The sequence below is a fragment of the Hibiscus syriacus genome, unplaced genomic scaffold, assembly GCF_006381635.1.
Source record: "Hibiscus syriacus cultivar Baekdansim isolate YM2019G1 unplaced genomic scaffold, ASM638163v2 tig00111837_pilon, whole genome shotgun sequence".
NCBI lineage: Eukaryota > Viridiplantae > Streptophyta > Magnoliopsida > Malvales > Malvaceae > Hibiscus > Hibiscus syriacus.
Genome location: NW_024063194.1, coordinates 4,698,715 through 4,723,319, shown reverse-complemented (window position 1 = coordinate 4,723,319; position 24,605 = coordinate 4,698,715). Strand labels below are relative to the sequence as shown.

General features: G+C 32.2%; 1 pseudogene; it reads right to left on the bottom strand.

Moving 5' to 3' along the window:
- Positions 1 to 408: 408 nt before the first annotated feature.
- The window catches only part of LOC120171935, a 45,590-nt pseudogene continuing 21,393 nt past the window's right edge, over positions 409 to 24,605 (bottom strand).

Below are 24,605 nucleotides of genomic sequence, written 5' to 3'. Positions count from 1 at the left end.
GAAAAAAAGGTTAAACATCTTTCAAACATCGTAAAACGTTTTCCAGAAAATATTTTTCAGAAAATGTAATTCATTTTACAAAAAACATTTTCCGCAAAACGTTTTCAGTTAAACAAACAAACCCTAAAAGGAAAACTTACTGATGCATGAAGGCAATCAATAAATAGAGACCGACGAGTGAATATGTATATAATGACCACTGTAAAAAATGGATCCTAAGAAAACAAGTTATATTTTGTGAAAGTGAAAATTGGGGATTCCAGAAAAAGTGAAATTTGAAATAGCATAAAAAGATTTTTTTTTTGGATAATTCAAAATTTTATTACCCAAAATAGCAATGTTGCTACAACCAATCAACCAATCAAAAGAAACTATTAACAACTAAGAAACAAAAAATGATTGGTCATACTATATTCCAAGCATTACAAAATCTAAAGTTAATTTGTCAAGTCTATTAATTGGTTTACCCCTTAGACGAATGGCCATGACATCCTTGATTTCTTTAAGCATGGCTTCAACATTTCTTCGACGTCCGAGGAAGATTCTGCAATTACGTTCTTGCCACAAAGAGTAAATGAAAGTAGACCATGCAAGCTTCAAGATGATAGTGATAAGTGACTTCCCTTTCCAAGAAGAACTTGCCCAAGCAATTAATTCATCCCAAGACATGTTAGAGGAATTCATACCATTAAGAAGCAGAATTGAGCTCCAGAGGTCGACTGCCAAAGGGCAGCGGGAGAAGAGATGGTCATGTGTCTCTTGGAAGGAGCTGCATTTGACACAAATACCATCATAACATATTCCCATTCGTTGGAGACGATCTCTGGTAGGAAGTCTGTCTAGGAGGGTCATCCAAGCAATCATATTGTGCTTTGGAACATGCATTGGAAACCAGATTAGTCGATGCCAAGGAACCTTCTGCTCTTGCGTTCGAGTCATTTCCCAAATTTCTTTAGTCTGCAAATGACCAACAGTGAAAAGAGGAAAAGCAATAGTCCTCAATTTAATAATCCGTTTAATGCTCCAGCTTACAGTTGCTCCAGCTTGAAAATGTTAGAAATATTGGTTCTTTAGGACATAGCTATTAAGCCATGGTACCCAAAGGGATCCGTTTCCTGCTAGGATCTTCCTGATAAGATTAAAAATACAGACTCTGCACCATACTTTTAGATGTTTCAGTCCAAGGCCTCATTCTGACTTAGGAAGACATATATGTTCCCAATTTACTCTAACTTCAGCAGCCTTTTTATCAACTCATTTCCAGAAGAATCGGGAGCAAAGCTGCTCCACCTTGTTTAAAATAGAAGCAGGCAACATAAGATGTCTACACCAATAATTGCAGACACTGTAAAGAACAGTTTTAATCAATTCAAGTCTGCCTGCATAACTTAAGTTCCTACCAGACCAGAGCTGCAACCTTTGTTTGATTTTGATTAATAAAGCTTCACAATCTTTGTCAGTGAGCTTACGAGAGACGAGAGGAATACCAAGGTATTTGACAGAAAGAGGGCCAATTTTAAAGCTAGAGATCCTTTTGATGTTATCCATTATGCTTGAGAGAATACCAGCAGCAAATAGCTCAGATTTAGAGGAATTGAGCTTAAGACCTGAAATTTTATGGAATTGGTCAAGTACACTAAGAACACCTACAACTGAGTCCATATTACCTTTACATAAAATTAGAAGATCATCCGCAAATGATAGGTGAGTGAGTCCTACCTTGTTGCATTTAGGATAGAATTTAGAACCCTAAAACTTAAAAGAAAAAAAGAAGAAAGCTAACCAATGTATAAAGACGTGATCAACAATGATTGGTGAATAATGACAATGATGGGTAACTATTGATGACGGACCAACTACTTCTACCACTGAGTGAGAATTTAAAAATAGAAGTCCAGAGTGTTGGAGTTCAAAGGGCACTCGTAATGTGTCGGATTCAAATTCAATTTAATTCTTTTACCTACTTTTTTTTACTTATCTTACTTTTTTACTTAACTTAAACTTAAAAGACTTGGATTAGTTTTTCTAGTGGGTATCCTTAATTCTCTTATTTCTTGAATCTATCCATTCTAGATCAAAAATGACCCCTCCAACAAAATTTTAAGATTTTGAGACACATTCAAATTCAATATCCAATAATAATAATATATAAGTATAAGTTGCCAAAATGAAAATAAATAAATAAAAACAAAAAATTAGAGGGGGTCCGTCAAACTTCTGTAATATGTAATTAGCTACCGTATTCCAATCATAAAGATCCAGAAAAAATTGGAAAAAAATCAAATACATGTTTGATCAAACATGTGCCTAATTAAATGAGTATTTATTTTTCTATTAGTATGACACAATGCAACAATTGGACTTGGGCTCATTAACTTAAAAAATTAAAATTTTACGGTAATGGCCTTATGTTACTTTTTAATATATTATTTTTTTCGAGTAGCTCGTGAGCTTTTCGAGTCAAGTGTCAAATTGCTCTCTTTTACTCATTAAGAATTCGATTTGAGTTTGAGCTCGAGTTGAACTCATTTGGTTTGAGTGTTGAACGAGCTTTGACCGAATCGATCTTGAATAGCTCGCAATTTGTCTCGTCTCATTTACAGCCATAGTCCATGGTGGTCTAATATCCTAAAAATAACCCAAAAAAACCTCAATCTTCTTCCCTTATTCTTCTAAAAACCCAAAACAAAATAAAAAAAAAACATGCAAGGCCCTTAACCATATGAGGATTCTCGATTCTTCGGTTTCCTCTCCTCGGCGACAATGAAAATGCATGAATCATTAAGGTAACGCTACACCCCTCTCTTCCTATTTTGTTTTGGTTCAAAAACAACCTAGAAAAGCTTCCTAAAAATGTAAAAATTAAAATGAAATACCATCATTTTTTTGTTTTATTGATTTCCTTTTTTCAATCAAAAAGGGGAAGAAGATTCTCCTTTGTTTGTTTTTTTTGGAGTTTTATATCGATCCATGTTACAATCAAAATATAAAAAAAAGTTACATTCATCTTTTCTTTGCTTTGCATGTGATGACTGATATGAATTTGGGAAACCATCATGGCAAGGACCACGATCGAGGCTTATTGCTCGTTGGTATGGGGGTGATGCAAGAGACACAATCGCTTGGTTGCATGCTTATGTGGGGAGAAGAGAGATTGGTGGTGAAAAAAATTTGGGTTAGGGTTGGTCAAAACCTAACCAAACATTAGGCTTACTAGACTTGATTTTATCTTGGGCCTCTACTGGATTAGGCTAAATAGTCTTTAAAGTGTAAATGGGTGAGTTAAATTTTTGTTGGGCTTCATGTAGTGGGTCAAATAGGTAGAAGATTTGGGCCATTTATTTTGTGAATGGATATTTAAATATGTATTGGATATTTTAACTTGGTTTGAATTCTGGTTTATAAAAAATAATTTCTATTTCTATTTGCATATTGTCGGATATGTTAGAACTTAGAACCATACTATAAAATTAACTAACTAGGGTTTAATCATGTCAAACCATCAAGAATAAAATACTAGATGCGGAAGCGTACCTGAATTGATTGATAAGTTAAAATCCTTGAATTTTTCTTTCGTCGTGATCTTCCATGAAGATAGAGTTCCCTTTAGTATAAATTCTCTGATGGGGATAAAAGTAAATACGAGATTGTGTATTTTTTGGAGACCATAACTCCTTTATATAGATGATTTAATAATCAAATATTGTCTACACTTATAACTCTGCCACTGATCAAGTTATAAATACAACTTTTATAGTATCTACACTTTTATTTTCATGACATTTCTAATACCTTATGATTTTATAACATTATTGGTCAATTAATTTATTTCATATTTTATGATAACAATACACATTATACATATGTGCCCATAATCATGGATTTTAATCCAACAATCTCCCACTTGGGTAACATATATTTCCTACTAAATGTATAACCTTAAACTTGTTATCATGCAATAGGTATTCTATAATAATCTCGTCTGTCAACTATATTCATATAGAATTAAAGCGGTCTTTTCCATATTTATCATGACTAGACCCATCAATGATCACGTATATAAACATAGTCAAATGAACTAGATCAATCATGGAGTGTAGCATAGAAATTACATGCAATGTGAACCATATATGTCTATTTCCAACTGGTCCTCTTTAAACATTAGTGAGATCAAATTTTACCAAAACCAGAGTGGATAAACAAAAAAAACCTTTAATTCTGCAGAAAATAACTTTAACATAAATATCCTTAAACTAAAGTAACTGAAATTGTGTTTATAATGAACGAGCATTAAAACTACATACTCTCACTAAAACCGAATATCCTTAAATGATATGACACCCACATGAGTTGTGTGCTCATGAAAAACCTTGGGTGACAGTTCTTTAGTAAGCATGTAGTTATGAGTTTGTACCAACATGCTTTTTAAACACATAATCACTCTGAATTTTCTTTAAAAAACATAAATATAATGTTTATATTCTTAGACTTAAGATGTTTCTGTTAGATATGAAAAAAAGGACAGAAACTTAGTTGTAACAGAATAACTCAAGTGGTATTCCTTATCAATCCATAATTAGCAGTTCATGTGACAAAATTTTGCATTCAAATTCCAATAAGTTAGAGTCCATAAACCTGATAATCTCTTACTTACTAGACCTCTAATATGTGAGCATATAGCAATTTTGTTCTTAAATGTATTGTATTAATCAATTTGGCTACTGTCCAACGATCCATACCCAAATTACTTAAATATTTACTTAATATCCTAAAATCATATGATATGTCTGAATGCGTATAAACCTGAGTATACATTAAATTCTTTATTTATTTTTGAAGCATAAGGAACCTTTTATATTTCCTTAGTTTCAAAACCATAATTAGGGCACTGATCAAGACTAAACTTCGTTCCTTTTTCAATAAGGGGTATTATTTGGTTCATTCCCATTGAGCTTATAATATATACAGTTATCAACCGAATTCATCTCAAAACCAAACAAGATAATCACTTGGTGAAGTTTGTTATATAATTAACGAGAGTAATATTTGAACTTATAAATGGATTTCCTTAATTTCCATATTATTAATTTTGTATCATTAGATACAATTTTCTAATTGCACCATATAAAATATTTTATCAATGTTACCATTGAGAAACACAATTTCGAAATCCAACTTATGTAACTCAAAATCAAATATGAGCAACAAGTATCATAATTATAATGAAAGAGTCTTTCAATGAAATCAAAGAGAAAGTCTCTACAAAAACAATGCCTCATTTCTCAGTATATACTTTATATACAAGACATATCTTATATTTATAAACATCACTATTTGCATCCATCTTGATTATAAATACTCATTTATAATTTTTCTATAAGGGGTATTATTTGGTTCACTCCCATTGAGCTTATAATATATACAATTATCAACCGAATTCATCTCAAAACCAAACAAGATAATCACTTGCTGAAGTTTGTTATATAATTAACGGGAGTAATATTTGAACTTATAAATGGATTTCCATAATTTTCATATTATTAATTTTGTATCATTAGATACAATTTTCTAATTGCACCGTATAAAATATTTCATCAATGTTACTATTGAGAAACACAATTTCGAAATCCAACTTATGTAACTCAAAATCAAATATGAGCAACAAGTATCATAATTATAATGAAATAGTCTTTCAATAAAACCAAAGAGAAAGTCTCTACAAAAACAATGCCTCATTTCTGAGTATATACTTTATATACAAGACATACCTTATACTTATAAACATCACTATTTGCATCCATCTTGATTATAAATACTCATTTATAACCAATTAACTTTCCACCTTCAGGTAGTGGGATAAATCCTAAAACTTTATTATCTTGTATAAAACTTATACTCTTCTTACTTGGCATTAATCCATTTTTGATAGTCATAACTTTTATGACTCGATGAAAGTTGATTAGATCATCTTTCATCATTCTAATGTTATCCTTATTTCTTGTAAAAACATAATAATCTAAAATAACATTTCTCTCATCTCATGTATATTCCTAATGAAATTCTTGATTGTACTATGATATCTGAAATAACCTAAAATAAGGTTACCTAAATGGTGCTATCAAAAATAAAAAATAACTCAAGTCTTTGATTATTTCTGAAGAATTCTTTAATAATGCAACCAATTCATAACTTCATAAATTACCAAACAACATACTAAAATTTCTAATCACGTCATAGTTTGATAAGTGCTTAGTTTAGTTAACATTTTGCTTTTAAATTACTCCTTAATCATTGGTTTTTGTGGCTTAATTGTTCATTTTCATTCATTTTCTATGCAGGACGTTAGATTTTGGAATTGCAAAAAAAAAACACGGAATTCTACAGTTTTTTTATTTTCGGAATCGAAGCTGAACAAGTAGGTGAATTCGGGCATGAAATATCCAATGAGGTGATGACGTTAGCACCTTCTAGAAGATCCAGTCAGCATTTGTAGAAGAACGAATGAATTGGCCGCACGTTTCTGGAATTCGAATTTGAATTAAATTCAAGTTTTAGGATAATATTTTAAATATTATATTTTATCTTTGTTTTAGGTAATTTAGTTTAAAGAGGTTTTAGTATTTTAATTAAGTTTTAGGATATTATTCTTATATTTTATCTTTGTTTTAGTATTTTAGTTTCAATAGTTTTAAGTGTTTTAATTAGGATTTAAGATGTTTTAGCTTGTTTTTAGGAATTTGAAGACTATAAATACCCTCTAAGGGTAAGCCTAGAAACATATATCTCTCATCTGAGAATAAAATCTTCTTTTTCTCTCTGACTTTCTCTCTATTTTGTGCCAAATTGTCCTATTTTCTTTTAGAATTTCATTTTCAATTATGCTAAGTATGACATTGGTTATGCTTAGCTAATTTTCTCACAAACCGAAGACTGAAGCGAAGGCTCAATCCCAAACGTGAGAATTGTAAGGTACTTAAATCGCTTCGTATTTTCTCTATGTTTTATGAGCTTACTTTTCAAATCAAAAAGATTTCGACATTGGTCCGGATATTGTTATGGTTAACGTTTGAGGAAGGATTTGCATATTGAAATATTGAAGAATATTCGACTTCCCGAGAACACACTTAGAAAAATTGTTTGCTAAGAGGAAACTGAGATAGAAATCAGTTATTGTTGAAACGACATAATTCGAGTTGGCAGCAAAGAATTGTCCTTGTAAGCCGACGTGAATCTCGAAGTAAAAATCTATTTCGATGATCCGAGAAATTTGAGGCGAAGCTGAAGTCTGAGGTTGCTTTCACTATAAGTTTTCTTTATCCTAATTTATTTATTTTATTTATTTGTTTATTTAATTTTTATCTCATTATAATTCTTTAAATAATTTAAAACCCCCTTTTTATCTTTATTACTATTTTTAATTCATTATTTATTATTTTATTATTATTTTTATTTATAATCATTTATTTTATTATACATTTTCAACTTTACTGGAATTCTATCTTTTCCTAAAATCAAGAAGCAATTTTACTTAATCACAAAAACCATAGTCCTTGTGGATCGACCCTGCTTCTCTATACTTCCTTTTACATTCTATTTAATTAAGAAGTCGAAATTATTTTGATAACAAAACTACGATTATCAAATTGGCACCGCTGTCGGGGAACTAACTGCAGGTACTGATTTTTTTCTAGTTTTTTATTTATGACCAGAAGAAACCCAGGTGAATTAGTAGATCTAGATCCGGAGATCGAAGCACGAGCATGAAGAATCCACACACAAACGCTTCGCGAAAAGAGAAAAAGATATGAAAAACAAGAGAAGAGTTCAGAAGCAGAATCGAATCCGGAGACAAACTCTGAAGCAGACGCATTTAACATCTCGATGGCAAAAAAAGAACAAACAATCCGAGAGCTACCGTAACTCCTGTCACTCAGATGCCACTATGCATCAATTTTCTTAGTGGTGGGACTCCATTTCAATTAAAGACGGGACTCATTCATCTTCTTCCCACCTTCCACGGTTTTCCCACTGAAGATCCATACAAATATTTGTTAGAATTGCACATGGTTTGCACTAGCATGAAACCACAGGGAGTTACCAAAGATCAAATTAAATTGAGAGTTTTCCCTTTCTCTTTAGTCGACTTGGCTAAAGATTGGTTATTTTATTTAGCTCCTAATTTAGTTAATTCATGGGCTAACATGAATCGGATTTTTCTTGACATGTTATTTCCACCGTCTAAAGCAAGCGAATTACAAAAGAGCATTCTTTACATTCAACAAAAGACCGAAGAAAGTCTTTATGACTATTGGGAGCGATTTAAAAAGCTTTCTGCACGTTGTCCGCAATACAGATTAAATAAGCAAACGTTACTTCAATACTTTTATGAAGGCCTTTTATCAATGGAGATGAAAATAGTGGATGCCACCAGTAGAGGAGCATTAGTCAACATGACCCCAACAACAGGAAGAGAATTGATTTCAATTATGGCAGCTAACTCTCAACAGTTTTCAAGTGAGCCCAGCTGACGGGTTCACGAGATAAGTACATTTTCCCTTGAAAATAAGTTAGATAAATTAACTGAAGTAGTTAATTCACTTGTTGCAGGAAAATCTGGAGAAACAAGAGCATATAGGATATGCACAAAGCTAGCCATCCGACGGATTGCTACCCACTGATACAAGAAGGAGGCAATGCAGAAATCAATGCAGTAGGGAACTTCTCAGGTCCTTCACAAAGTCAATACGATCCATACAGCAATATTTATAATCCAGGATGGTGAGACCACCCAAACTTCAGTTGTGTGTCAAATCAAAGACCAACTTATCAACCAATACCTCCTCCTCAACAGAAAATGCAAAAACCATCATTGGAGGAACTCATAGGAAAGTTAGCAATTTCACAAGAAAAGTTCATTGCATCCCAGGAAAAATTCCAATGCCTAACCGAAACACATTTTCAAGAGTTGGTTAACCAAATAAGCCGACTAGCTCAAACTATGGGAAAATTGAAATCACATGGAAGACTACCTTCTCAAACGAAGTTAAATCTGAGAGAGAATGTTAGTGCCATCACACTCAGAAGTGGAAAAATTATCTCACCCAAAGTTCCAGCAGAAAAAGACACATATCATAAAGAATAAGAGGACACGTCACCTTTAGAAATACAAGGTACGTCTTACTCACATCCTTCTCTTTCTTCTTATGAAATCACGCCACCACCCTTCCCATCAAGGTTGATAAAGCATGATAAAAGAGCTGAAGAAAGGGAGATCTTAGAGGTGTTCCAAAAAGTTCAAGTTAACATACCTCTTCTTGAAGTAATTTGATAAGTACCGAGCTATGCTCGATTTTTAAAAGAACTTTGCACTACAAAGAAGAAATTAATGAGGCACGAAAAGGTAAATTTGAGAGAACATGTCTCTGTAATTTTTCAACGAAAGCTCTCACCAAAGATGAAGGATCAATGTATGTTTGCTATACCTTGCAAAATAGGTGATTTTAAAATTAAACGTGCAATGTGTGACTTAGGAGCTTCAATCAAAGTTATGTCATTCTCTATTTATAAAATGATTACTAACGAGCCTTTGAAGGAAACAAGAATAACCATACAATTGGCTGATCTATCTATGATCTATCCAGTAGGAGTAATGGAAAATTTCTTGGTAAAGGTCGATGTATTATGTTTTCCTACAGATTTCTATGTCATTGGCATGGAACATGATAGGTCAGATTCTTATTCCGAGTACTCTTAGGCAGACCCTTCCTAAGCATATCACATACAAAGATCGATGTTAGAACTGGTATACTAACAATTGAATTTGATGGTGAGATCGTTGAATTTGATGTTTAAAAAGCAATGAAATGCCCTGATCATGTTGAAAGAATTAATTTTGTTGATGTTATAAATCCTTTAATTGATGAATATATTAAATCTAATTTTTCTTATGATCTTTTTAAGGATCCTGAACTTTGTCATGAAGATGAAGAAAGGGAGTTTGAAAATATTAATTCAATCAATTCTAATTTATCTTTACCTTCCTCTAAAACTAAAATATTACCTTCTGTTTTGTAGGCACTTAAGGTAGAATTGAAGCAATTACCTGAACATTTCAAATATTCCTTTTTGGGCGAAAATGGAACCTTACCAGTGATCATCTCAAGTAAATTATTCGAATGAGAAGAGAAAGCTTTGATAACAGTGTTGCGCTCTCACAAAGAAGCCATAGGATGTACCATTGCCGACATTAAAGGATTAAGTCCCTCAACTTGCATGCACAAGATCAAAGTCGAAGAAGGAGAAAAGCCATCACGAGAAGGACAACGCCGATTAAATTCGTCGATGATGGTAGTAGTAAAGAATGAAATTCATAAACTCCTTGATACTGACGTAATCTATCCAATATCGGATAGTAATTGGGTAAGTTCGATTCATGTGGTTCCCAAGAAAACGGGAGTCACAGTGGTCGAAAATCAAGAAGGGGAGTTAGTGCCAACAAGAGTTCAAAATGGATGGCAAGTTTGTATTGATTACAGGAAGTTGAACTCTTTTACTCAAAAACATCATTTTCCTATTCCTTTTATAGACCAAATGATTGAAAGATTAGGTGGGAAAACTCATTATTGTTTCCTTGATGGTTTTTCAGTTTTTTTCCAAATCCAGTGGTGCCAGAGGATCAAGAAAAAATGACTTTTACTTGTCCCTTCATTACATTTGTATATAGACGAATGCCCTTTGGTCTTTTTAACGCACCAGTCACCTTCCAAAGAAGCATGTTAAGTATTATTTCCGACTATGTGGAGAAGGGCATCGAAGTCTTTATGGATGAATTCAAGGTTTATGCTAATTCTTTTAATGAATGTCTTGATAATTTAACTAATGTGCTTAAAAGATGCTTAGAATATAACCTTGTTTAAACTATGAAAAATGCCATTTTATGGTTGATAAAGGGTTAATTTTAGGTCATATTATTTTCTCAAAAGGGATTGCGATTGATAAAGCTAAAGCAGATGTTATACACTCACTTGCTTACCCCACAACAACGAGGGAAATTCGTTCTTTTCTTGGCCATGCAGGATTTTACCATAGGTTTATTAAGGGCTTTTCGAAGATAACACAACTTTATGCAATCTACTTCAAAAAGATCAAGACTTTTACTTTAATTCAAAATGCAAGGAGTCTTTCAATTCATTAATGAAAAAGCATATTTCAGCTCCAATTGTTCAGCCGCCAGATTGGAATTACACCTTTGAACTTATGTGTGAGGAATTGGATACTAGCGTTAGAGCCGTTCTCGACCAGAAAATAGGGAAAGAGCCACATGTCATAGCCAATGCGTCCCGAACTTTGGACTCAGCTCAAAAAAATTATTCGACTACGGAAAAAGAACTTTTTGCTATAATTTTTGCTTTAGAAAAATTTAGATCCTATTTGTTTGGCACTAAAATTACATTTTTCTCTGATCATACAGCTATAAGATATTTGATGGGCAAAAAGGAAGAAAAACTTAGGCTTATCCGATGGATCATGCTTTTACAGGAATTTACCTTGCAAATTAAAGACAAAAAGGGATGCGAAAATCTGGTAGTGGATCACTTGAGTTGAATTCCCCTTTCCACATCTGACCCACCACTTAGAGAAGAATTTCTTGAAGAAAAACTGATGGTGGCGCAAAGCATAACCCCATGGTTTTCAGACATGGTTAATTAATTAGCCACAGGTAAGTTACCATTAGATTTACAGAGAGCTGAAATCAATCGAATTAAGTGAGAATCTTGATACTATATTTAGGACGATCCTTATTTATGGAACCATTGCTCAGATCAGGTAATTTGGTGATAAATTGTCGAAAGTGGAGTAAATTCAATTTTGTCATTCTTACTCTTACAGTGGTCATATTGGGCCAAAACGTACAACCCATAAAATTCTTGAATGTGGATTCTTTTGTCCTAACATCTTTTGGGACTCTTATCTATTTTGTAAAACTTCTGAAAGATGTCAACGTACATGTAATTTAAGCTGTAGGAATGAAATGTCACTTAATTCTATACAAGTTTGTGAAATTTTTGATGTTTGGGGAATCGATTAATAGGTCCTTTTACTTCGTCATTTGGAAATACTTATATTATTTTATCTGTAGATTATGTTTCTAAATTGGTGGAAGCTAAGGCCACTCGAAATAATGATGCTAAAACTATAGTTAATTTTTTGAAAAATATTTTTCCAGGTTTGGCATACCACGGGGTAGAATAAGCGACAGAGGAACACATTTCATAAACCGAGTGATCAAGTCGCTAATGAAGAAATTTGGAGTAACTCAAAGAATTGCTACCGCTTACCATCCACAAACAAATGGATAAGCAGAAGTATCAAATCGGGAAATTAAAACAATTCTTGAGAAAATTGTTAAACCAGATCAAAAGGATTTTTAAAATTAATTGATGCACTTTGGGCATATCGAACTGCTTATAAAGGTCCTATTGGGATTTCACCATACTGACTTGTTTTCGGTAAACCATGCCATTTACCAGTTGAGTTAGAACATCGGGCTTATTGGGCCGTTAAACAATATAACATGGACATGGATGCAATTGGTGAAGCTTGGAAATTACACATTCAAGAACTTGAGGAAATCCGAAGAAATGCATATGATAATGCTCGAATATTTAAAGAAAAAACAAAAGAATTTCACTATAGTAGAATTTATTTTAAAAACATTTATGTCAGTCAAAAGGTTTTATTATTTAACTCCAAATTTAAACTTTTTGCAGGAAAGCTCGAATCAAAATGGCTTGGACCATTTACAGTAACTCAAGTATTTCCTCACGATGTTGTTGAAGTTGAAAATAATTATTGATAAAGAGTAAACAATATAGTGGAAAAGAAAAGGAACTCTTTTTATTTTTATATTGTGAATGGTGAAAATACAACTTTTTATAGGAAACGTTAGGAGTAAGTTTTCTATTAGAAGTAAACTACATAGTAGTTATCCTTATCTATCTAAATTTCTAAGAGTTAGTGTTATATTAAAATACTAACTAATTATCCTTATCTATCACATAACCTACACTCCCCTTCAAGTTGGGTAGTAAATGTTGAAAAGACCCAACTTGGATATAATCTCATCAAAGGTAATTCTTGGAAGTGCTTTGTTGAGAATATCTTGTAACTAATTCTTCGTTGAAACATAATTGAGCTTCATCATTCTACTATTCACCTTTTCAGAGATGAAATGTTTGTCAATCTCCACATGCTTCGTTTGGTTATGATGAACTGGATTCTTTGCAATACTTATTGCAGTTTTACTGTCACTTTGAAGTTCAAACATTTTGTTGGCACATAACCCCAGCTCAGTTAACATTCTTTGAAGCCAAATTCCTTCACAAATTCCAAGTGTCATTGCTCTAAATTCTGCTTCTACACTATTTCAGACACCGCCACATTTTTTTTACTTCTCCAAGTAACCAGATTTCCTCAAGCAAATGAACAATAACCAGTTGTAGACCTTCTATCCGTCAATTCTCCTACCCAGCTTGAATCCAAAAAAATTCTTATTGTTCTATCATCACTCTTTCTAAAAATTAACCCATGTCCTGGTGTCATTTTCAAGTATCTTAGAATTCTATTCACATCCTCTAAATGTTCTTCTCTTGGATCATTCATATATTGACTCACTATACTGACATGGAATGCAATATCAGGTCTAGTAAGTGATAAATAAATTAGTTTACCTACTAGCCTTTGATACTATTTTTTGTTCACATGACTTCCCAATTCTTCTCTCCTTAGCTTAAGATTTGCTTCCATGGGTGTTTCTGTCTGCTTACATCCCTTCATTCCAATTTTTGATAGTAGATCAAGGATATATTTCCTTTGATTGATCACTATTCCTTCTTTTGACCTTGCAACCTCCATGCCTAAAAAATACCGTAAAGTTCCCAAGTCTTTGGTTTCGAACTCTTTCGCCAATATCTTTTCAATCTTTCTATCTCCATACAATCATCACCTGTTAAAATGATATCATCCACATAGACATTCAAAATTTCCAATTTTTTTGTTTGAAATTGTTTTGACAAATAAAGTGTGATCCGATTGACATTGCTTGTAACCATCTTGAATAATCACCTTTGTAAATCTATCAAACCAGGCTCTTGGAGATTGCTTAATTCCATACAAGGACTTTAGTAATCTACATGCTTTTCCTGTATTACTCTTCACACCCGGTGGAATTCGCATATATACTTCCTCCTCCAATTTTCCATTTAGAAATGTGTTTTTTACTTCTAACTAATGAAGCACCCAATTCTCATTAACTGCCAATGACAGTAACACTCTCACAGTGTTTAGTTTTGCTACCAGAGCAAACGTTTCATGATAATCAACTCCAAAAGATTGAGTGAATCCTTTCGCCACTAATCTCGCCTTATATCTTTCAATGCTACCATTAGCTTTGTATTTTATAGTGAATACCCATTTGCAGCTGAATGGTTTTTTATCTTTCTGAAGATTAACAATAATCCAAGTATTATTGTTTTCCAGTTCTTTTAATTCCTATTCTACTGCCTTTTTCCACTTGGGATCTTTCAATTCTTTTTCTATCGTATCTAGAACACTAATGCTATCTACACTTGTTGTAAAGTTCTTAAAACAAGGCGTTAGCTTTCCATATGTAACAAATCTCTCAATTGAATAGTTTATGCATTTTCTTACTCTTTTTCTTTTGAGAAATCGACAAGTCATTATCATCAATTAAAGCATTTAATTCATTGGAAGAACTTTGATTACCTTCTTTATTCTCCAAAGGATTCTCGTTCGGTTCTGGTTCATGACAGTGTCCATGCTGTGTGGGGAGACTCGGGATTAGGTTCAGGGATTACTTTAGAAATTGGTTTTTGTCAACTCTTGTAAATCTACAACTTGGATTGACGTATTTGAGGTGAAGCGATATGTTGATCATGTCAAGGTAAATGGGTTTCCGTGGACTGGTTTGGCAAGGACACATTTTCTGGGTTCGATAGTGTTGTTTGGTCTGGCTGTAGAGATTTTGTAGGCTTATTTGACTGGTTTAACTGGTTTGACGGTGTTGGTTGATCAAAAAAATTGGCTGCAAATCAAGTGACAATTTTTGTGAGTCAACAAACTGATATTCAATATATGACTCCCCTTGAATAGCAATTTTAAGGAAAAAAGGTATTTTTTCAAAGAAAACGTCCATAGTAATAAAGAATTTCTTTGTTTGAGGATAATAACACCGAAAGCCATTTTGAGTCAATGAATAACCCGGAAACACACAGCAAAATACGCGAGGATCTAATTTTGACCTAAAAACAACATTGTTATGAACGAACTCAGTACAACCAAAAACTCTAAGGGGTAACAATGAAGTCATCGGTTTAAAATTGGGAAAAAACTGAAGAAAACCATCTCTCAAAAACTTAAATTGTAATGGTTTACTAGGGAGACGGTTAATCAAATAAGTGGCAGTTAAAAGGGATTCCCCCCAAAAATAATTAGGAACATTTGTGGAAAAAAATAGAGACCGAGTAACCTCAAGAAGATGCATGTTTTTTTCTCAACAATCCCATTTTTTTAGGAGAATTGACACACGAAGTAAGATAAACAATCCCACTTTCCTAAAAGAAAGAACCCAAAACATTGGCAAAATACTAACTACCATTGTCAGAATGAAACATTTTGATAAAACATTGAAATTGGGTTTCAACCATCTTATGGAACTGTTTAAATATTTCACAAGCTTCAGATTTGGTTTTCATGGGTCCAGTTAGTACGAGTGTGATCATCAATAAATAAAATAAACCACCGAAACCCATGTAAAGATGTGACCCGAGATTGTCCCCAAATATCACTATAGATCATGGTAAATTCTTCGGACGGTTTATATGGAGAAGGTAGATAAACACCCTTAGTTTGTTTAGCAAGTGGACAAATATCACAAGAAAAAGGTTTTGGACTTTTATTGACAAACAAATGTGGAAACAATTTTACAAGATAAAAGAAATTGGGATGTCCTAAATGAAAATGCAATAAAATAACATCGGTTGAAGGTTCAAGTAAAGGAAATTATTGTATAACATTGAAGGAAGTATATGGGTGGGAAAATAAAGTTGCTGGAAGTAGGTAAAGACCCCCACAAAGTCTAGCACTGTCAATCACTTTCCCCAAGCTATAATCCTAAAATTCACAAAAATCAGAGTTAAATTTCGTGGCACAACATAAATCAGAAGACAACTTGCTAATGGAGATAAGATTGCAAATGAGATTGGGAACATAAAGAAAATGAGATAACAAAATATCCCGATTTATTCGAATAGACCCATGACCGGCAACACCAGATAGAGAACCATCAGCTGTTCAAATATGAGAGATAGACGAGTCGGCATGAAAAGTGTGAAAGAGCCGAAGATCACCTGTCATATGATCACTTGTACCAGAATCCACAATCCAAGTAGGAGTGGTGGACGTATTAGCCAAAGTAGCAGAAGGAATTTTACCTACAGGTACTGATTGGGAATGAGTGTTTAACTGATTAAAAAATAGTTGTAACTCTTCCATTTGTTTTTTAGTAAACGAACTTCCTTGTAAATCAGTATTCATAACACAGTTTCCTTGAGTATCACGTTGTTGATGATGTTTTGAAAACTTCCCATCAGTAGGCATGCCATGTAATTTCCAACAGGAATCTCGCAGATGGCCAACCTTCTTACAGTAGTCACACCAAGGTCTCCCCTTCTTTGGTCGCGTAGTAGTTGGAGAGTGAGTGAGCAATATAGACCCTTCAGCGGGCTGCGAATAAGGAAGTATAACGGTATGTCGACTTTCTTTGCGTCGTACTACAGAGAATATTTCTTGGATTGAAAGAATAGGTTTGAATCTTAATACTCATCCTTGTACTTTATCAAGATCCTGATGTAAACCCTAAAAAAACTAGAATATCTGGTGCTATTCAACAATTTTCTTGAATAGAGCGACATCTTCTACACGCCTTCATTCATGGGAGTCGAACAAATCAAGTTACAGCCATAGGTGCAACATTAGAGTAAACTACTGAGTCACGATCATGTTTTCTTGTTTGAGATTGGCAAGTTGAAACTCGATCCCAAATAAACCAGCAGAATTTTCCATATTCGAATACATCGCCTTTGCAGCACTCCAAATTTCAGTCGTTGTTTCATACAGAAGAGAGTTTTCCCCTATAGTTGGAATCATGGAATTGATGAGCCATGACATAATCATGGTATTCTCACTTAGTCAGGTTGAATATTCAGGATCCGTCACAACGGGAACTAGTGTGGTCTCCAAAAGATATTGTTGTTTGCGCCGACCGGTTATATAAAGTAGGACATATTGGGAACAAGGGATATAATTGTCACCATTCAATCAATGACATGTTATAGAGGCTGAAGAAACATCAGAAAGGTTTGAATGGGGGAATTAACGAGGAATTCCGAAGTAACCTTCGATGAAGAAATGGCGGAATTCATGATCGACGGCTAGATTTAGGGGGGGAAATCGGCTAGATTTAGGTGAAGGATCGATCACCTAACTGATACCATATTGATAAAGAGTAAAAAACATAGTGGAGAAGAAAATGAACTCTTTTTATTTTTATATTATGAATGGTGAAAATACATCTTTTTATAGGAAAAGTTAGGAGTAAGTTTTCTATTAGAAGTAAATTACTTAGTAGTTATCCTAATCTATTTAACTTTCTAAAAGTTAGTGATATATTAAAATACTAACTAATTATCCTTATCTATCTCATAACCTACAATAACTCAAGAATTTGATTTAAAGTTAACGGTCAAAGACTGAAGTTGTATTATGAAAATGCTCGGATGGTCTAATCGAAGAAATCAATTTAGAGAACTTTGAAAAATCAGGTCATCGAGCTAACGACGTTAAACAAAAGCGCTTGATAGAGGCAACCCATTTTGTTCTATTTTTTATTTTATTTTATTTCATTTTATTTTTGTGTTATTTTTGTTTTATTTTTTAGCAAACTTTATTTTCATTCCTTTTAATTTATTTTAATTATTTTATTTTATTTTTTCTCTGAACAAATATGAATTTCGATCGAATATTTAACGAAAAATAGTGCAGAAAAACTGACTTAGTTCAAACTGTGTAGAAAATTTGAACTGAACAATGTAGAAAAAAAACTAATTTGGTTCGAACAGTGCAGAAAAATACACACCATATTCGAACAATGCATTGAAGAAAAAAACAGTGTAGAAAAAAAACAGATTTGTTTTAAACTGTGCAGAAAAGTTAGAACAGAACAGTATAGTATCAGACATTCTACTCTACAACAGCTCGTCTCGACGTGGCCGTGATCGCCACTAGATTTAGGAGTATTCTTTTTCCTTTTTTTTTTTGTTTTTAAATTTGATATACGTTTTGGGACAAAACGGAATAAGTGAGGGGGGAAGGATAAGCATGTCGTCATAATTTTGCTTGACTTGTTTAATTGTTTGAAATTGAGATATTCTGATATTGATGTGTTGGGATCATTGGTTGCTAGTCTTGAATTTCGCTTTATACTCTTGCTTCCTTTTGGATTGTGATCATGTTTTGATCGAATTTAATTTGCATGATTGGTGATTGGTATAGCCGGTAAATTTTTTGTTAAGTATTGATATTTCATGCTTTTGTTGATAGAGATGAACTTGACTCAATGCACATAAACTTTTCTTGTGAGATTTGAGCCTATTGAGCATTCATTTTCTTTCTTGCTCATTGTTTGACTTGTGTTTGACTTGTGTGTGCTGAACTAATTAGGATGTTCTATAACTTGTAATCACAATGCATATCGAGACTACATGTTGAATGTAATGTTTTAATGTGATAGGGGCACCTATGATAAACCCAATTTTCCCAAAAAGCCTACCAGTTATATATCCACTAGTGAACCATATTTGAGCCTATTTTCCTTTCATTGTTTTACACCTCATAATTAAACTCGAAACCTTTCTTTTTATTTTTCCTCTCTTTTCAAACCCTTACTGAGACTTGAGATCTTGTATCACTCTTGTTCCACGAAAAAAATGATGAAAAAAATCAATGTTTAAAAAAAACAAGTTGTTCACTGTTTCAAACAACAGAAAAAAAAAAAAGAAAAAAACACACCCTTGTTCGGAAAAAAGAAGGGAAGGAAAAATCGATATTTTCAATTGTCTTTCATATTCTTTTTCCATGTTTAGTTTTTCATTGCACTTCAAGTTAATTCGTGGATTGTTCTTAATTAATTTGATCTCTTATTTTGGTATTTTAAACCTTTCTTTTGGCCTTTTCCCTAGCCTAATCTAATCCCCGTTACACCTTGTTTAAAGACCCCTTGATTATTACATTATGTTCATTTTTCATAGTGGAGCCTTGATTGGATTCCAAGCCTATGGTAATATTTTGGTTAGTTTTGGTTTGAGTGATTTTATTTACCCCAAACACTTTGAACGGACATGTGTGAATCTTTGTGAGGTATTGAGTCATGTTTCATTGAAGTTGGCAATTAATTGGGATATCTTGCTTACTTTAAATTTTATTGGTTGTATCTTTGCTTGATTGTTACTTTAATTCAGAAAATATCATGGACTTAGTTCGATTAGAAGTTTGAGGGATAACATGAAATTGAAGATGACAACTTCTGATTTTGATATGTTAATTGATGAATGCTTGAGGACAAGCATTGAATAAGTGAGGGGGAATTTGATAAGTGCTTAATTTAGTTAACATTTTTCTTCTAAATTAGTCCTTAATCATTAGTTTTTGTGGCTTAATTGTTCATTTTCATTCATTTTCTGTGCATGACGTTAGATTTTGGAAATTGCACTAAAAGGACAGAATTATGTAGTTTTTTTATTTTTGGAATCGAAGCTGAACTAGTGGGCATGAATTCGGGCATAAAACATCCGACGAGGCGATGACATCAGCACCTTCTAGAATATACAGTCAGCATTTCTAGAAGAAAGAATGAATTGGCCGCACATTTCTGGAATTCGGATTTGAATTAAACTCAAGTTTTAGGATAATATTTTAAATATTATATTTTATATTTGTTTTAGGTATTTTAGTTTAAATAGGTTTTAATAATTTAATTAAGTTTTAGGATATTATTTTTATATTTTATCTTTGTCTTAGGTATTTTAGTTTAAATAGGTTTTAGTATTTTAATTAAGTTTTAGAATATTATTTTTATATTTTATCTTTGTTTTAGGTATTTTAGTTTAAATAGTTTTAAGTGTTTTAATTAGGATTTAAGATGTTTTAGCTTGTTTTTAGGAATTTGAAGGCTATAAATACCCTCTAAGGGTAAGCCTAGAAACATATATCTCTCATATGAGAATAAAATCTTCTTTTTCTCTCTGGCTTTCTCTCTATTTTGCGCCAACTTGTCCTATTTTCTTTTATAATTTCATTTTCAATTATGTTAAGTATGACATTGGTCATGCTTAGCTAATTTTCTCTCAAGCCGAAGACTAAAGCGAAGGCCTAATCCCAAACGTGAGAATTGTAAGGTACTTAAATCGTTTCGGATTTTCTCTCTGTTTTCTGATTTCGACATTGGTCTGGATATTGTTATGGTTAACGTTTGAAGAATGATTTACTTATTGAAGCATATTCGACTTCCCGATAACACACTTAGCAAAATTGTTTGCTAAAAGGAAATTGAGATCAGAATTAGTTATTGTTGAAGCGACATAATCCGAGTTGGCAACAAAGAATTTTCCTTGTAAGCCGACATGAATCTTGAAATAAAAATTTGTTTCGATGATCCGAGGAATTTGAGGCGAAGCTGAAGTCTGAGGCTGCTTTCGATATAAGTTTTCTTTATCCCAATTTATTTATTTATTTTATTTGTTTTTTAATTTTTATCTCGTTATACTTCTTTAAATAATTTAAAACCCCCTTTTATTTTTATTACTATTTTTAATTAATGATTTATTATTTTATTATTTTTCCTTTTTTATTTATAATTATTTATTTTATTATATTTTTTCAACTTTACCTGGAATTCTATTTTTTCCTAAAATCAAGAAACAATTTTACTAAATCACAAAAATCGTAGTCCCTGTGGATCGATCTTACTTCTCTATACTACCTTTTCCTTTCTATTTAATTAAGAATCCGGAATTATTTTGATAACAAAACGACGGTTATCATAGCTTCTGAAGTAATCCATAATAAGGTCGTTTAAATGACGTTTTTCAAAAACCGAAAATCTGAATATTTAACTATTTCTCAAGAATTCCTTAATCATACATTTACCCAAAAGATATTAAACTAATCCTTATTGTAATGTTCTGGAAAATCTAATACTTCATATTACATAAATAACAGCATGCTCACGATTTCAATTAATGAAAAAAAAATTAACTTTATTTTCATAATTGATCGTAGATGTCTCCATATTCTAATAATAGAATCCAAAACATTATACCATAAAAAAATACGAAACAATGAACTAAAGAACTAAACAAGAAATTTTCAACATATTCCTTCAATGGTGGCCATACACCTTCACATAGTATAATCCAATTCAAACACAAACAATGTACATATTTCATAATTTAGGCATATACTAAAAAATCTAGACAGAATACATGCAATTTAAATATGCTTAATTTTACCGTAGCAGTAATAATCCTTACAAATTTAAAACTTAACCAAATATAGGATTAGTAATAAAATCACCATAAATACTTAATATTATAATATAACAGAACTCGCATGTAGCCACCCACCATAAATAATATATATATTTACCACAATCTTCATTAATCGGCAGATAAGTAAAAAATGATGATTGAATTCATTAATTATAACATCACTACGTGAGGATTTCCAAAGAATTGATGTAATTTGCAAACAAAATTGAAGTAAAATTTGTACGCAAAATTCAATGTCAACTAATTGAATATTCATATCAAACATTAAAAACCTTATTGTCGATTAATATTGCACTAATCCTTAAACGATAATCCCTAGACGATAATTCCTAAATTGATTGAAAAAAATAATAGATTATCAATAAATTCTTAATGACTCAACGTGATGAGGCAATGATACCACTTGTTAGAACTTAGAACCATAATAAATATGAAATTAACTAACCAGGATCTAATCATGTAAAACCATCAAGAATAAAAGACTAGATGCGGAAGCGTACCTGAATTGATTGATATGTTAAAATCATTGAATTTTTCTTTGGTTGTGATCTTCAAAGAAGATAGAGTTCCCTTTAGTATAAACTCTCTGACGGGATAAGAGTAAATAGGATATTGTCTATATCTTGGGGACCATGACCCTTTATATAGTTGATTTAAGAATTAATTATTGTTTGTACTTATAACTCTACCCCTCATCAAGTTATAAATACAACTTTAATAGTATCTACACTTTTATTTCCATGACACTTCTAATACCTTATGAATTTATAACATAATTGGTCACTTAATTTATGTCATATTTTATGATAACAATATACATTATAAATATTTGCCCATAATTATGGATTTTAATCCAACAGGATAACCATCCAAATGTTCTCAAGTCCCATGCATTTAACTCAAAGCCAATGGACCCCTGATTTTATCTATTCCATCATTTCAATATTCATCCATACCATTCGAATCAACTTAGCACCGACGTATAAACGTCTGACAAGCATCGTAATTTTCAAATAAATAAGCTTTTTTTCTCTGATAAATAAGCTAAAAATGTAGTATAGGGAAGAAAGGGGTTTTACACGGATTCAAAATTTTCTATTTTTGAATCGATTTGATCTTGATCAGGAAGAACTGAAAAAAGGGTTTAAATCAATTAAATGAATTGAATAAAATAAAATTAAAGTAATGAAATCATGAAAAGTAAATTGTAAAAAAAATAATTTTGATGAGAGGTTGCCTCTAGCTTCGCTTCACCTCAATTCGTCTCGATCACGGAAATAGAATTTACTTACCAGTTACAGTCTACAAGGTCCAACCCTTGTAACTTAACCTTCTCTTTGGTGAACTAATTTCCAAAACCAGTCCTTGGAATTTAATCCTTGTTTGAATTAACAAATGCTATCGATGTTAATGCCAATTCTTTATTTATCACTGGAAAAGATCGTGCTTGGATTATGGTGTCTCAGTGAGAATCTATCCCGATATTTATTTCCCTTAATGAACAACCGCTAAGTTTGTTCTTAGGGAATTGAATTTTCTATAAGTCGACTCTCCTCCCCAACGATAGATCAAAATGTTAATCAAACCAATACACGCTCTTTGGGTTAAAAGTGTTGAGATGTTTGAAGGAAATGCAAATTGTCGATCCTTGATTACCGAAAATCAAGAAAGAAATATGAACATATGAATTACTCTTTCAATTCTCACGAAACAGATTGAGTCGCCGCTCAGCTATAAGCTAAATAGAAGTTTATCTAAGCATGATGGAAATCATGCTTAGCATGTGGAAGAAAAAAAATAAAGAAGATGAAGAATAAAAATAATCTTTATAAAAATCTCAACGCTAATTAAAGCCAAGAAACAATACATTTGTTAAGCTTCACCCTGATGGGTATTTATAGCTTGAGAAAACCTAAAGAAATACTAACTCTTAAGAACATTAAAACACTTAATTCCTAATTAATATTAAGCTAAAAGTCTTATTAAATAAATAAATAAAATCCTAATCAAAATCCTAAGCAAACTAGAATTCTAATTAATTAAATAATAAAATCTCAAACATTTGAATTTAATTACAAATTTTAATTCCTAAAACAATATGGTTCACCCAACTTTTCTCCTTTGATCTTGCTGACTGGATTAGTTTATTGAAGTTGGCGCCAACTTGATTCCAGAAAATAGGAAAAATATGCTTAATTTATCTTTTAATTTTTGTTTAATGGAAAATAGTTTCCTGCACAGATTTGAACATGAATAACCCAAATTAACACTATTAAAGAGGTAACACAGATTAATTAATAACAAAATAAAACAATAATTAAATTTCCCCTCACTTATTCAATGTTTATCCTCAAGCACGCCTTAATCAATTATTAAATTCTCAAATTACTAATCTTTCACCTCACAATATACCAAGAAAAACCAAACGAGTCAATGATCACATCAATAATCAGAATCAAGGTTACAATTAAGCAAATAGGCACAACTATTAACAAGTTTAAGCAAAAGCAATACCTCACAAGGATTCACTCATTATCTCTCAAAGTGTTTCGGGTAAAAGAAATTGCTCAAAGCCAAGATTACTAAAGACATTACCATAGACTTGTAAGAAAATCAAGTCTCAACCACTAGAATGAACATGATGCATTAAATCAAAGAGTCTTTAATCAGGTTATAATGTGGCTTAGGTTAGGGTAGGGTAGGGATAAGGTCAAAAAATATGGTCTAAACGTCAAGACAAGAGATACAAATATATAAGTCAAGCCACAAATTCAAAAAAGTAAACAAACTCGAAGAAGCGTAATCAAACAATCAACTTTCTTCTTTCTTTTATTTTTTTGATTTTTCTTTGCTGTTTTTTTCGAATGCTTCCTCTTCATTCCCTTGATTTTCATTTTTTTCATGGAACATATCCATCTATTC